The sequence below is a fragment of the Sminthopsis crassicaudata genome, chromosome 2 (genome assembly GCF_048593235.1).
Source record: "Sminthopsis crassicaudata isolate SCR6 chromosome 2, ASM4859323v1, whole genome shotgun sequence".
Lineage (NCBI taxonomy): Eukaryota > Metazoa > Chordata > Mammalia > Dasyuromorphia > Dasyuridae > Sminthopsis > Sminthopsis crassicaudata.
This window is the reverse complement of record NC_133618.1, coordinates 59,050,565-59,064,722: the sequence shown is the minus strand read 5'-3', so window position 1 is coordinate 59,064,722 and position 14,158 is coordinate 59,050,565. Positions and strand designations below refer to the sequence as shown.

General features: G+C 40.4%; 1 protein-coding gene across 2 annotated transcripts in view; it reads right to left on the bottom strand.

Moving 5' to 3' along the window:
* Positions 1–12,706, bottom strand: part of GFOD2 (Gfo/Idh/MocA-like oxidoreductase domain containing 2) — a 66,342-nt gene extending 53,636 nt beyond the window's left edge. The window contains exon 1 of one of the 2 annotated variants that reach the window (XM_074286426.1): positions 12,290–12,706. The gene's annotated coding sequence lies outside the window, so the exon portion shown is untranslated. The remainder of the gene's footprint in view (positions 1–12,289) is intronic. The other variant, XM_074286429.1, reaches the window with a different exon arrangement.
* Between the last annotated feature and the right edge of the window lie 1,452 nt (positions 12,707–14,158).

Below are 14,158 nucleotides of genomic sequence, written 5' to 3'. Positions count from 1 at the left end.
AACTCTGTCCATTGTACCACCTGGCTACCTCTAAAAAGTAATACATTTGGAGTCAGAAGACTTGTCACCTCCATAGAAGACAGTTCTATGTCACCTCCATGATAAGACATTTCCCAGTATTGAAGACACAGTTTCCTTAGCTATAAGATGGGGGTGCAGAGAAAGGACTAGATGATTGTTGAGGTTCCTTCAAGTTCTAAATCTTACATTCTTAAATAGTTTTTATTTAGAAGCCTGCTTAATTCAAACTCTTTTCATTGCTTCCTATTTTATATTTTGAAAAAAAAAAGTCAGATTTGTAAAGAATTGGCTATTTCTGTGGCAAACACAGGTATGGTAAAAGACCTTTTACATATTGTTAAGAGCTGAGTAATGTGACAAGAGGTTCTGCGCGTACTTAAAGGCACTGCGAATATAAAGACAAAAATAAGAAAAATAGATCCTGTCTTCAAGGATACAACAGAAAAAAGGTAGGTAAATACAAGAAAACTTGAGGAGGAAGAGCACTAAAACAAGGAAGGATTCCTCTCCAAGAGGGGTATTTTGAAGGACTCAGAGAATAAGAGTGGAAAGTATATTCCATGCCAGGGAAGCAGCTTGGAATGGTGAATTGGGGGGGGGGGGCAGAGAGTGGGCCACAAGCAGTTCAGTTTAGTTGGGATGTATGGAGGAGAGTAACATTAAAAAGCCTAGAAAAGTTGGTTGGATCCAGACTGTGAAGGCCTTCCAAGATCAAACTAAAGACATGGCAAACGAGGAAACATATCTACTGAGGTATATTTTAGAAAAATTAGATTGGCAGTGTATGCAGAATGATTTGAAGACAGAACTAACTGTGAAGAGACTATGTCAACAGCCTAGGCTAGAAAGGATGAGTATCAGAACAAGAGGGCCAGTTGTGGAGGAAAGGGAATGGAGGACAGTCGGGACAGAGTAACAGAAGCAGTATAGCAAGCTCCCTGCCACCCTATATCCCCAAACTGATCTAACAAACACACCAAATCAAATTCTGAAAGGGAAATACAAGAAAAAATCAGTGAATCATTTTTCCAGCCCAGACTCGCACTGGGACACAGGATCACAACTGGCAGCAGATTCAGGCTGAGGAAGCGCCCTGTCCATGTCTGGCGTGCTGGTGTAAGGAAAGATGAGGGCCTAGACTTGCAAGAAGCAAGTTCAGGAGCTAACAGCAGTGGTATAGCCCAGAAGCCAGGAGCAGAGCCAAGGAATTGGCTCCAGCCTGATGCCTACAGAGGAACCACCAGAGCAGGAACCCAGTCTGCAGTTCTGACAATGAATCTCTCTGACCCAAATCTATGGAACACACTTGCAAAGCTCAGATCTGGGCCCAAGCAACCACACTTTGCCCCAAACCACTGTGGAAGCACAGAATTCACAATTTACCTCCTGGGAAAACCCAAGACTGTGAACTCCAAGTTATATAGTGGTTAAATTTAATAATTGGAAATTTTAATTTAAAAACATGTTCTACAATTGATCAGGAAAAAGACCTTCAAATACAAAAGAAAGAAAATTCAAAGAATATGTGACTATTTTGCAACTATTAAAAAATAGAGGAGGGGAGCAGCTAGGTGGCGCTGTGGATAGAGCACCAGCCTTGAATTCAGGAGGACCTAAATTCAAATCTGGTCTCAGACACTTAACACTTCCTAGTTGTGTGACCCTGGGCAAGTCACTTAACCCCAGCCTCAGAAAGAAAAAGAAAAAAGAAAAAAAAAAAAAAATATATATATATATATATATATATATATATGTATATGTATAGGAGGGAATGGAAGCACATGAGCACATGTTCCAAAGAGCAATGGAGTTTGGGATGCAAGTCCAGAGTGATCTACCCTGCAAGTCTGAGCTTACCTGAAAAAAGATGAAGGGTCAGTAATAAAGAAGTATATGAAATATTTTTAGAAAGCCAGAACTGAAGAGAATGTTTGCTTCTTAAGCACCCTGAACAACAAACAAAAATGGTGAATAAATGCAGTAGCCAAGCCATCAGCAGCAACAGGAGAGAGAGCAGTAAACAACTTCTTTTTAATTGTTGAGGAGACAGGATGAAGGTGTAAATCTGGTAGAGGTAAAAAAAAAAAAAAGAAAGAGAGATAAAGGGCATTGGGGACAAAAGCGAGCAATACACTGCCCTACATGTAAATCAATATTTTTTGTGGGCCTATGTTACAACATGGGAGGGTACAAGGAAGGGGTGAGAACAGAATGAAGAATATATGATGTGCTGAGGTCAAAAAAAGGGCTAGAATGTATTGGTAAGGGATACCTCATCTTGCCATCTCAAAAAAAAAAAAAAAAAAAAAAAAAAGCCTCCAGGGGAATGAGTGGAGAAGGAAAAAACAGGAAAAGGAAGAAAGGAAGGAGTTCTTGCCTTCCACTTGAAAACTGCTCCAATGTGTGAAGAGACAGTCCGTAAAGGGAGAGGGGGACATTGTGCTAGATTTGGCTGGGGAATTTGATGCTTGAAAAGTCTACTTGTCCTAAAGAAGGGAGGAGCTGGACCCCTAGAAGCAACTGTCACGTGGAGGAGTAAGAGAGCATAGCCCCTGGGAGGATATTTGGGGACAAAAGGGATAAAATAGGTAGCCAGAGAAAAGTATTATCACTGGTGGGCTACCTAATTGAGGACATGGTAAGTTGCGCCTCCCATGGCACAGTATATTCTGTGACACTTGGAGAAGTGAGACATAATGGAAACATTAATGGGTTCAAGCTCTACACAGTAGTGGCAGAAACCACCAGGAGGGGAAAGCCTACACTGGATACTTTGGAAGCCTTGATTGTATGAGTACAACAGAGCAAAAAGAAAACCCAGATAAACACAGAGGTCATGAATCAGAGAATGAAGGTCTAAAGCAGACAGAAAAAGAGGATAGATAATGAAGACAGTAAGAGAAATAATGTTTGGAAAGGAGTGCAGAAACATCCTCCCAACTCGTGAACAGGATTAGCTGAAGGAAAGGCGACTGGGGGGAAGATAGAAAGGAGGGGAAATTATATAACCAGATAAAAGCAGGAAAGAGAAAAAGGCACCAATAAACAAATCTCCAGAGGGAGAGGGGTAACAATTGAGAAGAGGGGAACAGGAGTGAGGGGAAGAGAGCCAGTGGAAACTGGAAGTACATGAAGAGACACAATACTGTATTTTCAGCAGAAGAGAATAAAAACTCATTACCATATGCAAAAAAATCAGAAGTGAGTGTAACAAGCCTAGAAAAGATCAGACAGGACTTAAAGAGAAATATGAGAACATACCCCCAACCCAAGTGAAAAGTCCACACATGTTACATATCACCCATTTCAAAAAAAACAAAAACAAAAACAAACAAAAAAAACTTTTTAAATAATCAGTTGACTGAATTTTTTCTTCTCTTAAAATTTTTATGGGATGACTCTCCTGAAGGGTTTTTTTTGGGATAAGCAACGATGGCGTAAGAACCAGAAGCTATGAATAAAACTTATTAAAAAAACAAAACAATGGAGCTGCCTTTTCCTTTTCCACTTATTGGATGGTCCCAGCAGAAGCAAGACTTCAGCACCAGGAAATGACTTAGGTCACATGCTTTGTGGCTTTTATTCCTAATGCTCCCTAGTAGGGAGTGAGTTGGAGGAAACCCTCCCTATAAATGGCTTTGGACAAGTTGGAATTAATCTGCCAGGGCTGATCCCAACAGTCCAGGAGGTGCTATTTAGGTCACAGACGTAGTGGCAGCCTGTCACAAGGCTGATGTGAGAACTGCTGATGACAGGGACAAAAAGCTAGGATCTAAAAGTCGTCTTCTCTGAGCAGATACTGTGAAAAAAGCAGACAAAGTAGGACTATTTGATTTCTTCCTACATTCCTGTTCATTTTTTAACATGTCATCAATTTATCTTGTTGAAGAATTTAAGATGATTCAGGAAAAAGAATCTCAGAGATCATCTAATCCAACCTTTTATTTTAACAGATGAGGATTCAAAGAGTTAAATAACTTATGAAAAGTCAGAATATGAACAAAATTCTACTAATCTAGATACTCTGACTCCAAATCATGTTCTTGAAACAGGTTAGAGAATAAAGTACTGGCATGAAGTCATGAAGGAATGAGTTCAAATCCAGTTTCAAGACACTAAATGTAATCTGGAGTTACTTAATCAATGAAATGTTTTTCTCATGATGCTCTACATGCTGAAGACTTTCAATCTAAAATAGCCATTTTATTCTATCCACAATGATTCCCTAACCCTATTTTTGAAGATCTCTAACATTCTGAATATTCAGTGAGGGAGAACATAAGGCAAGAAAAAATTGGCTAATCCTTGGCTGTCCCCAGCTCTTTGAATCAACATTACTGACCATATTTATTATAACATTTCCTTGAACATTAATCTACAGAGAAATTAGCTTTTTGTCCCAGATCCCACTACACTAAGAAGGCAAGACAGTGTATGTATGCATATAAGCATGAGACAGAATTACTTTTATAGGACAGAAAAACTTTTGTCATTATGCTGCATTTTAAGTATATATTGAAAATATAAGAGAACGACAATATTTAAGTTGTTTTCATTTGTGCCATTTTTGTTACATGTCATAATTGGTAGTGAGTTGTAATTTATTTATGCCCATAATGTGTCTTTTCATTGTTGTCTGGGTCAAATATAAAATTTCTCCTTCCTATGAGATCATGGTATTCCATGATTCCATGATTCCACATAACAGAAAAAGACTTAGGGGAATGTTTATTGATTAGACTATGGAGAGTGCCTAAAGATGAAATATGAATCCACTGAAGTACTGACATACTGTATTTTTATATTCTCTAAAACATTTTCCCCATTGTGATTCTCATATTCAACAAATGTACATTAAATACTTATTATATAAAATGCATTAATTCTAAATGTAGAGTTAGACTCCCTAAAATGATATGTGCAACATTAAAGACTTTAGAATAATTCAGATACAACAGGTTTAAATGTTTATTCAGTTCTTTTGTTTTCTGACTTCTGCTTTACAACTTCCAATATCAGGTGTAACAGATCAGGTGATCTGTTATAAACCTATTTCACTTCCACTGCTATCTTGAAACTAGGAAATGTGTTTAGTGAAAGCTGATAAGGCCCTGTAGTTACTCTACAAATTCTCTATTAATTTTACGAGTTCTCGACTTCCTAAGTTCCTTGTGGTTTTTCTTATCAAACACTGTCAATGACTTTATTGTAGTTTAAGCTTGACTATTTGAACTAACTGTCCCAGACTAAGAAATGTTAATTATCTATCAGAAGTACTCCAGGATGGCAACTGGAGAAACTTTAACAATCCTGATTAAATAAATCTTCCATATTATTTTTTCTGAAGAGCAGTGCTGATTATCCTTCAAAGAGAAAATCTCAATAAAGCTCCACAAATATACCTACTGTTATCCCAAATTTAAACTAGCAAAACTGCTACAAGTTCCTTCTTAAAAGGGTCTTTATTCAGCGTTTGATTAGGAGGGAATGAGTTGGGTTTTAGTTCTAGCTTTGCCATTAGCTGTGTGATCTCAGGAAATCATTCATTTACACTTATGTAGCACTTTTTGGTTTATAATGCACAGATTTCCCAATAATCTCATAATGTATAGAGTGCTGCAAATATTTTTACATTGCATCTTACAGATGAGGAAACTTGAGATTCAGAGAGATTAAGTAAATAAGGCCTCCCAAATTCCAAGTCAGCTCCTTTTCTGACACAGGGTGAAAGTCACGGGGCCCTTCAGCTCCCAAATGGAGGAATTTCCAGTTCAGTCCTAAATCTTCAAAGCAAGGTACCTAATGGCCCAGATTTCTGTTGTACATGTGCCTTTGTGTCTCACTGTTTTGCCTCCTTGGTCTTGTATGATCTGGGCCAAAAAGCAAATTAATTTCTATGTATAATATAGCAAAGTCTGAGAAAATGTTCTCATAAATCTAGTTAAAATAACTATTATTATTGATTTCAAATATATGTCTCATTTACAGTGAGGGGAATCCCAGATTGAAAATTGGAAGAAAACCTACCAGCTAGCTCACCCAACCATTTTGCAATAAGGAAAATGAGAAATGATTTATCCAAGGCTCCACAAGGAAAAAGTAGTATAGGCAAAAGTAGAATCCAGGTTATCATAGCTCTTTTATATCAATCCTACAAAGCTAATGATGACTTTTCTCTTTACACCTTGATATTTAATGACTATTTAAAATTTTTTTCTAACTTCTTTACTCACTTTTAAGCTTTTGTTAAGTCTTTTGTATTTAGAATTATATGCATAATGTGCAGACATACATACAAATATGTAAAGAGTAGCAGAGGCAAAGAAAATTTGAAGAAAACAACAAAAAAAAGAAAGTCAATTAGTTCAATCCAAAAAAACACTGGAAGAGACTAAAAAAGGGAAACATCTTTCACCAGTTCTATATGAAGTCATCACATTTGGTCTTTAATATCACAATCTCTATGTGTGGCTACATAGGGAAATAGAAATGGCTCTCAAAAAACCAGAGATGGGAAGAACAGCTCATCCTGGACTATGGTTGCATAAAAGATGACATAATTTTGAGGAAATTATTTTATATATCTGAAAAAAGATTGACAAACTGACAGAAAACAACATAAGTTATTATGCTGAGAAAAAAGTAACTGAGGAAACAAAAGCTACTAAATTGTGTACCTATTTTTCATCTCTTTTAAAAATCTTTTAAAAACCAATACCTATGTGTATTTCACAGATTCTCATGCAACATCCAGATGTCCAGAGGAAGCTCATATGTTAGGCAGGCATTCTAGGAAAATTTATAAGGGGAATATAGAAAAGAGTCATACAAAATAAGAAAGCATGGAAGTAACATGATCTGAATTATTGCAAAGAGTTGTCCATGTTAATGAGATCACAGATCTGGAAAAGTATCCAAGAATTTTTTTTTTCTTAACATTCCTTTATCATCAATGGATGGATCATTCCAATAACTATAAAAGCAACAGTGCCTACTGAGGGGAATGGAAAGACCATAGGGAGGAACAAGATCTGAGTTTTAGTTCCAATTTTATGCCAATTTGTGTCTTTGGACAAAGTCACACACACCCCCAACCCACCCTATCTCATTTTCCTCATCTCAACATGAAGCTGTTGGACCAGATCATTTCTCAGGTCTTTTCTAGTTATTAGCTGATGATAAAAGAATAAAAATTATAAAACAGTAACTGTTAGCTTCCTTTTAAAATAACTACACTGCAAGTGCTAATCAGTAATGGGTCATATGAGATATATCAAAGCTTCTTAAACTATGGAGATCATGACCCCATATAACTCTAAATCTAAGTATAGGGACCCCCCCAAAATTTGTCAACAATAAAAGGATTCTGAATACTGTGTCCTGCAGTATCAAATATTCCCCCAAGATTTAATTTTTTATGTAAAAACAAAGAAGCACATCCATCTCATTAGTTTGCAAATTTGCTTTGATCTTGGAATGGTAAAATTACATGTAGGTCAAAGAATTGTTTTTAAATAAATTTATGATTTATTACCTGTAAATGTTTGATTTGCATCTTTATTTTATATACCTATAAACATGAGGCTTCTAAAAATTTCTGAGTTGAAGTGGAAAAAGTTTAATAAGCCCTTGAGAATTGTCCTCTCCTCCAAGATAAAGCAAAGACTCTCTGAATAGGTAGCTTTGAGAATCCGTGTCAAAATTATACTCAAAGGGAATGAAACTGCGCATATCTTTTAATGCAATACCACTACTAATCCTGTATCCCAAAGAGATCATAAAAAGGGAAAACGAGCCTCATGCACAAAAATATTTATAATAGGTCTTTTTGTGGTGGCAGAGAGTTGGAAATTGAGGGGATGTTCATCAATGGGGAATAACTGAACAAGTTGTAGTATGTGAACATAATGGAATACTTTAAGAAGTTAGAATATATAGAGAGATTATGTATATATATATATACATAAACTTCTTATAGTATTCCATTACATTCACATAGAGAACTATACATATATAATAGATGTAATATTCTATTATATATTTATATAATATATATTCTCTATAGATTTCTATATACTTTATACATAATATTCTAAATATATAGAACTATAAGTTCTAGAAGAAATGATGAACTTCAGAAAGACTTCTGAAAAATCTGGACAGACATGAATTGATGCTGAGTGAAGTGAATAAAACCAGAACACCTTACACAGTAACAGCAACTTAGTGCAATGATCAACTATGACTGATTTAGCTCTTCTGAGCAATATAATGATCCAAGACAATTCCAAAACACTCATATTGGAAAATACTATTCACTTTCAGAGAATGAATTATGGAGTCTGAATGTAGATCAAAACATGCTATTTTCACTTTATTTTATTTATTTATTTTTTTGTTGTGGTTTTCCTCTTCTGTTTCTTCTTTCACAACATGACTAATATGGAAATATGTTTAACATGACTATACATGTATAACCTATATCAGATTGCTTGACATTTTGGGAAGAAAGGTTCAGAGGAAGGGAGGGAGGAAAAATCTGGAACTCAAAATTTTATAAACTATCTTTATACTATTTCCAAAGAATCCCTATCAAATTTTCCTAAAAGAGGGCTGATGATGGTTTTAGCAATTTCAGTCAAGTTCACTGCAAGCCTACTTTAACAAAACCAAAATCTCTATTTCTCAGGACAAGAGCATAAACATTAAGATTAGAAACAAGTAAAGCATCAGATTACCTGGATTTACAATAGATGGGTTTACATATTTGCTTCAAAGCTATTTAAGTTTATGTTTCCCTAATGTTATCTAACTTAGAAAGTCTTAGAAATGAAAGCTTTAAGAGAACTCTCTATGACCATCCTTTACACCACTGTCCCAAAGACTGGTTTAGAATGGTCAGGCTAATTGTTCCTTCTGCAGCCCTGTCAAGGAGAATAATTTTCCTATAAGTGCACTTCACAATCTAAGTGTAGCACCATAGAAATGATGAATGTTAGACACATAGTTAGATAATTCTTGTTTTTCTATAATCATCTAAATTTCTAAGTAATTTTAGATTTTAGATACTTCATAATTGGAATTATTCCTGTTTTTCTTTAAACATCTTTAAATTTCTCTCTTAGCTTCCTCTCTTTGCCCCTGACTCATGACGATTATGTGGTAACTCTCAAGACTCTAAATTGCTAAGCAGTTACTGGAGGGAATTCTCTGTCAAGGGAGCTCCTTCCACCAATGAAGTCATACATAGATCTAGACCAAAAAATATCAGCATATTATAACTCAGTGCTTAACTTTTTAAGCATCTTACTTATATATCATGTTTATGTATTTATATCTGATGGCTACAGGATGACTAATCTGCAATTTTGTGAACACCACTTGCTGTGGACTTCTCATGTTGCTTTGCTATGGGTATATCATCTTTCATTTGTTTCTCTAGGTCCACCTGCTCCCTTTAAAAAAGCAAAAATAAGCCTGAAATACCAGGAGGTGAGGATTTAAGTATTAATGAAATGTATTTAATAAGGTTCTTCCAAGTTGTCCAGTATCTTATTTTTGTCTTAAGTAAATTCTTTGACATTTTAGTCCATGAATAATCCCTGTTTATTTGAGTGTTGAATCATTCAAAAGTTATATCAAATTACATTTTTTAAAAAAGGTAAACTGTGGTTCCCGCAAAACAAGAGAAGGGAATTGTAAGGGTCCTTTAAATGGGCGACCACAGCGCTACAGGAGATTGAGTGGCCCAGAAGTAATCTCTGTGGATATAGGACTGCCCTGTAGGTGGGATCCTGGTCATATTGAGATAGCTTTGTAATGGGTGACGACTCTCTCGCTGGTTGGCTGTGTGTGTGACCTCACAGGCCCTCTATAAGCCCACTGCAGACAACAGTCACTCTCTTTAACCTGGCTCCCTAGCCTGGGGTAGCTGAGCCAAGCTGATGGATGTGAGGTAAGGAGTTTGGTAGTGAACACGTGGGTCTTCAGACCAGGTGTTCACTAGGGAGCTGACAAGTCAGGGCATTATGTGAGTAGGTATAATAAAGACTTTTAAGATTACACGTGGCTGTTCTTGAGCATGCTACCAGTTATTAAACTAGAGATTCAAGAAATTGTGGCCAAAGACCTTTGAAGGCCTCGAGGAGGCGAGCTGGGTAGAGTTGACACTGCAAAAGTCAGTGGTCAAAGGTACTCTGTTGGGCCTAGGACAGACTGGTAATAGTAACTGCCAGGAAGGCATGTTACAGTAAACTATCCTCACGAAGTTTCAGATTAATTACTTTTCTTTTTGCAAATTTGTCCTATTTAAAAATCTTGTCTATGTTTCTCATGCAAATAAAAGAACCTCAGATCCTTAAGGAGCTGAAGGATTAATAATTCCTCTGAGAGCTGCTTTTGACATTTTGATAAAACAAAGGTTTATAGTGGAAAGGGACGAAGGGCATCAATGAATCCAACTCCCTCTTTTCTAGACCCAAACAAGTGAGGTGACAACATTCAAACACAGTTCTTCCAATTCCCCAAATCTCAGCTTTTCCCAAAACATAATCTGAGGCAGTTCTGTGCAGGATCTAAAGCTCCAATTTCAACTTCATTTCCTTAGCAGAATTATGAAATAGAAAGTTCACCTAAGAAAGAGTCAAAAGGTAGAGTGTTCCCTTGATGTAAAAGCTTACAGTCTATTATGTATCTCTGACCAAGCGGTTTCCTCCTCTGTAAAAGGACAGAGTCAAACTTCATGATTTCCAAGGTCCTTTTCCAACCCTAATACTGTATATTCAATGCAGCAGTGTCTGCATATCACAATCTGACAGATTCTGCTCATGGAAATACCTGTTGCCCAGGAATAAGAAGCTGTTATTCCTTAGTTTTTCTGCCCATTTGCTCCATTTTTCATAGTTCCACAACCATGTCTTTCTAATGCAAGTAAGGTAAATCATTCAGGTCACACACCATAAGAGATAGCAGGGGTTTAGGGATCATCCAAGCCACATCAAAGAAGCAAAGGCCAGAGAGTTGAAAAAAGAACTGAGCCATGAACTCTGGATTTCAGTTTTCTTCCCACCACCCCACGCTGGTTCCTTCCAGGTGTAAGGTTCTAGGAGGTTCCCTACAGCACCTCTGCTGCTGTGTTCGGATCTCCAAAAGGCTCTTAATAGTCAAGAGTATATTCAGTGCGATGGGAACAGCCTTCAGGACAACAGAAATCACAAGCAGTCTCCAGAAGACTAGCTAGGAAGGTTATCAGCAGAAGGACCAGAGATAAATCACTTATCTCTCAATCTGCTTCCTGTTCAGTAAAATAGCAATTCTACTTTCAATTCTATCTACCTCTCAAAGTGACATACAAACTAGAGCTGCAGCTACTTTCCCATGGTTGTTGTGACAAATGACAGAATGTTTGTACAGTCAGCATAGTGCCATTTTCTCTCTTCTTCGTTCCTCTCTCCCCTTTTCTTTCTTCCCTCCTTTCATTCTCTTCCTCCTCCTGCCTTTTTCACGCTCCTCTCCTCCTCCCTTTTTTCCATCTCTTTTCCTTCCCACCTCCCATTCTTCTTTTCCTTTTCTCTCCTCTCTTCCCCTTCTCTTTCTTCCTCCCTCTCTTCCACCCTTTCTTTCCTTTTTCTCTCCCTCCCTTTCTCCTTTCCTCCCTCTTCCTTCCTCATCCGAACCCAGCAAACAACTTGATGACAATCGGCGGCATTCAACAAAGGGCGGCTGCTCCGGTCCTTCATCAGTTTCCGATCACTCAGAGGATGTGACCACAGACAGAAGAGCAGTGTTGACCTGGGATGCCTGGGAGGGAATTTCCCCCTCCCGAAGGGGAGGGGAGAAATCGGGAGGAGGGACGAGGAGTCCCCCAGACCTATAGCCTTGGGGGAGTCGGGGAGGAGCAGGCCAGAACCCAAGTGAAGGCGGCAGCAGGACGGGACACGAAGCTGCAAGTCTTGGGTTCGAATGTGGCCTCTGTCATTGCCCCCGACCGTGGGCCAGCCAACCGCAGCATCCCCAGTTTCCCCGTTAAAACGAGGGGGGAGGGGAGGAACCTTGGGTTCCAGCCAAGATGCCAGGACACAAAACTGGATGGGCTGCTGACCGTGGTCGAGCTCGAGCCCCTGGTTTTACAGAGCTGGAAACTGAGACCCGAAGGCGGGTGATCCCCACGTCCCCGGCCCCGCCCCTTCCATCTCCTAGGTAACCGCCCCTTCTCCCCGAGGCCCCAGTCTCCCCTCTCTCCGGCGGGGCCGCCGCTCCCCGCTCTCACCTGGCGCGTGGGGCCCACTGAGGTGCGGCCCGAGCCTGCCGGCATCCCCTCCTCAGGCCGCGCCGGGGGTCCTGGGGCCAGGTACCGCCCAGCGCGGGGCCCGACGCCACCTGGAGCTCGGAGCGCCACGAAGTGGGTCGCGGAACCGGACCGGACAGGGAAGGAGCGAGCGAGGGCGAGGGCGAGGGCGCGCTAGGAGACGGCGGCAGCCTCGCGCGTGGCCGGGACTGCGGCCGTTTCTAAGGAACCAAGGGCTCAGGAAGGGGCGGGGGCAGAGAGGGACCGGGCCGGCGCCGCGGGAGAGCGCTCCTGCGCATGCCTGCCCCCGGGAGGCGGGGCGGCCCCGCCCCCACATTGCTTAGCTCTTAAAGGGCCCGTCCTGGACCTCCTGGACTCCACGGTCCTCGAACCCCGGCGCAACCTTTAGTGCCTCCCGCCCTAAAAACTGGTGTGGGGAGGGGAGGAAAAGAGCGCTCCTAGCGTAGTCCGGGAGGCTGAGGTGGGGCGGAACTCGAGTTGCCTGGGAAACCGCCGATCGCGGGAGCCTGGAGACCGGGGTCTGCCCTTAGGGCGGCTCCTACTGCCCAGCCTCGGGCGGCGAACCTTCCTGGGCTGTGAGAGAGCGCCCCCTGGCGGCGGCCGTGGCTCTCCAATCTCCCCGGACTGCAGGGAGGCGTTGGTGCCCATGCCGATGCCCGGATCCTTCTTGTCCAGGGGCCGGGCCGGGCTTCTGAAATTGCCCGTCATTTTCTTCAAACCGGTCCCGATGGTTCTGGGTGTTCTGGTCCACACTGGTAAATGCGGCGCCGCCTCCCAGTCTGTGACACCCTCCCGCCCTCTCATCCGTGGGGCGGGGTCTTCCGACAGACCCCCGTCCCGCGCCGCCGGTTTGTGGTGGGCAATGTTGAGTTGAGACGGCGGGACCTGGTTCTGCCCCGCTCTGCCTTTGCTGGCTGTCTCTAATCCATGCAAGAATGTGGCCCAACAAATCCCCTTCTTTATTTATTTAATTAATTTTATAATTATAACATTTTTTTGACAATACATATGCCTGGGTAATTTTTACAAACATCATCCCTTGCACTCACTTCTGTTCTGACTTTTTCCTTCCCTCCCCCCACCCCCCTCCCCTAGATGACAGGCAGTCCCATACATGTTAGATATGTTATAGTATATATATATATATATATATAAATGTATGCAGAACCGAATTTTTTGTTCAGGAAGAATTGGATTTGGAAGGTAAAAGTAACCTGGGGAGAAAAACAAAAATGCAAACAGTTTACACTCATTTCCCAGTGTTCCTTCTCTGGGTGTAGCTGATTCTGTCCATCATTGATCAATTGGAATTGGATTAGCTCTTCTCTATGTTGAAGATATCCACTTCCATCAGAATGCATCCTCATACAGCATTGTTGTTGAAGTGTATAGTGATCTTCTGGTTCTGCTCATTTCACTCAGCATCAGTTGATGTAAGTCTCTCCAGGCCTCTCTGTATTCCTCCTGCTGGTCATTTCTTACAGAGCAATAATATTCCATAACATTCATATACCATAATTTACCCAACCATTCTCCATCCATTCATCTTCCAGTTTCTAGCCACTATGAAAAGGGCTGCCACAAACTTTTTTTTTTTTTTTTTTTTTGCTGTGAGGACTCATCCAGAAGGCTTTGTGGTAGTTAGGTGGGGGGAAGACACAAGAGTAGTAAGGGTCGCTGGCTGTGTTGATTCTCACTCCATCCAACTCTATTTCCGAGGGCTTCCTGCCCTGTCTGTGGTCACCCAGAACTACAAGCTTCTCCTCTTTAGGCATATCGATGATGAGGGTTTAAATAAATTTCTCTGGCTGCTTTAGGGTGGTGGAAGCA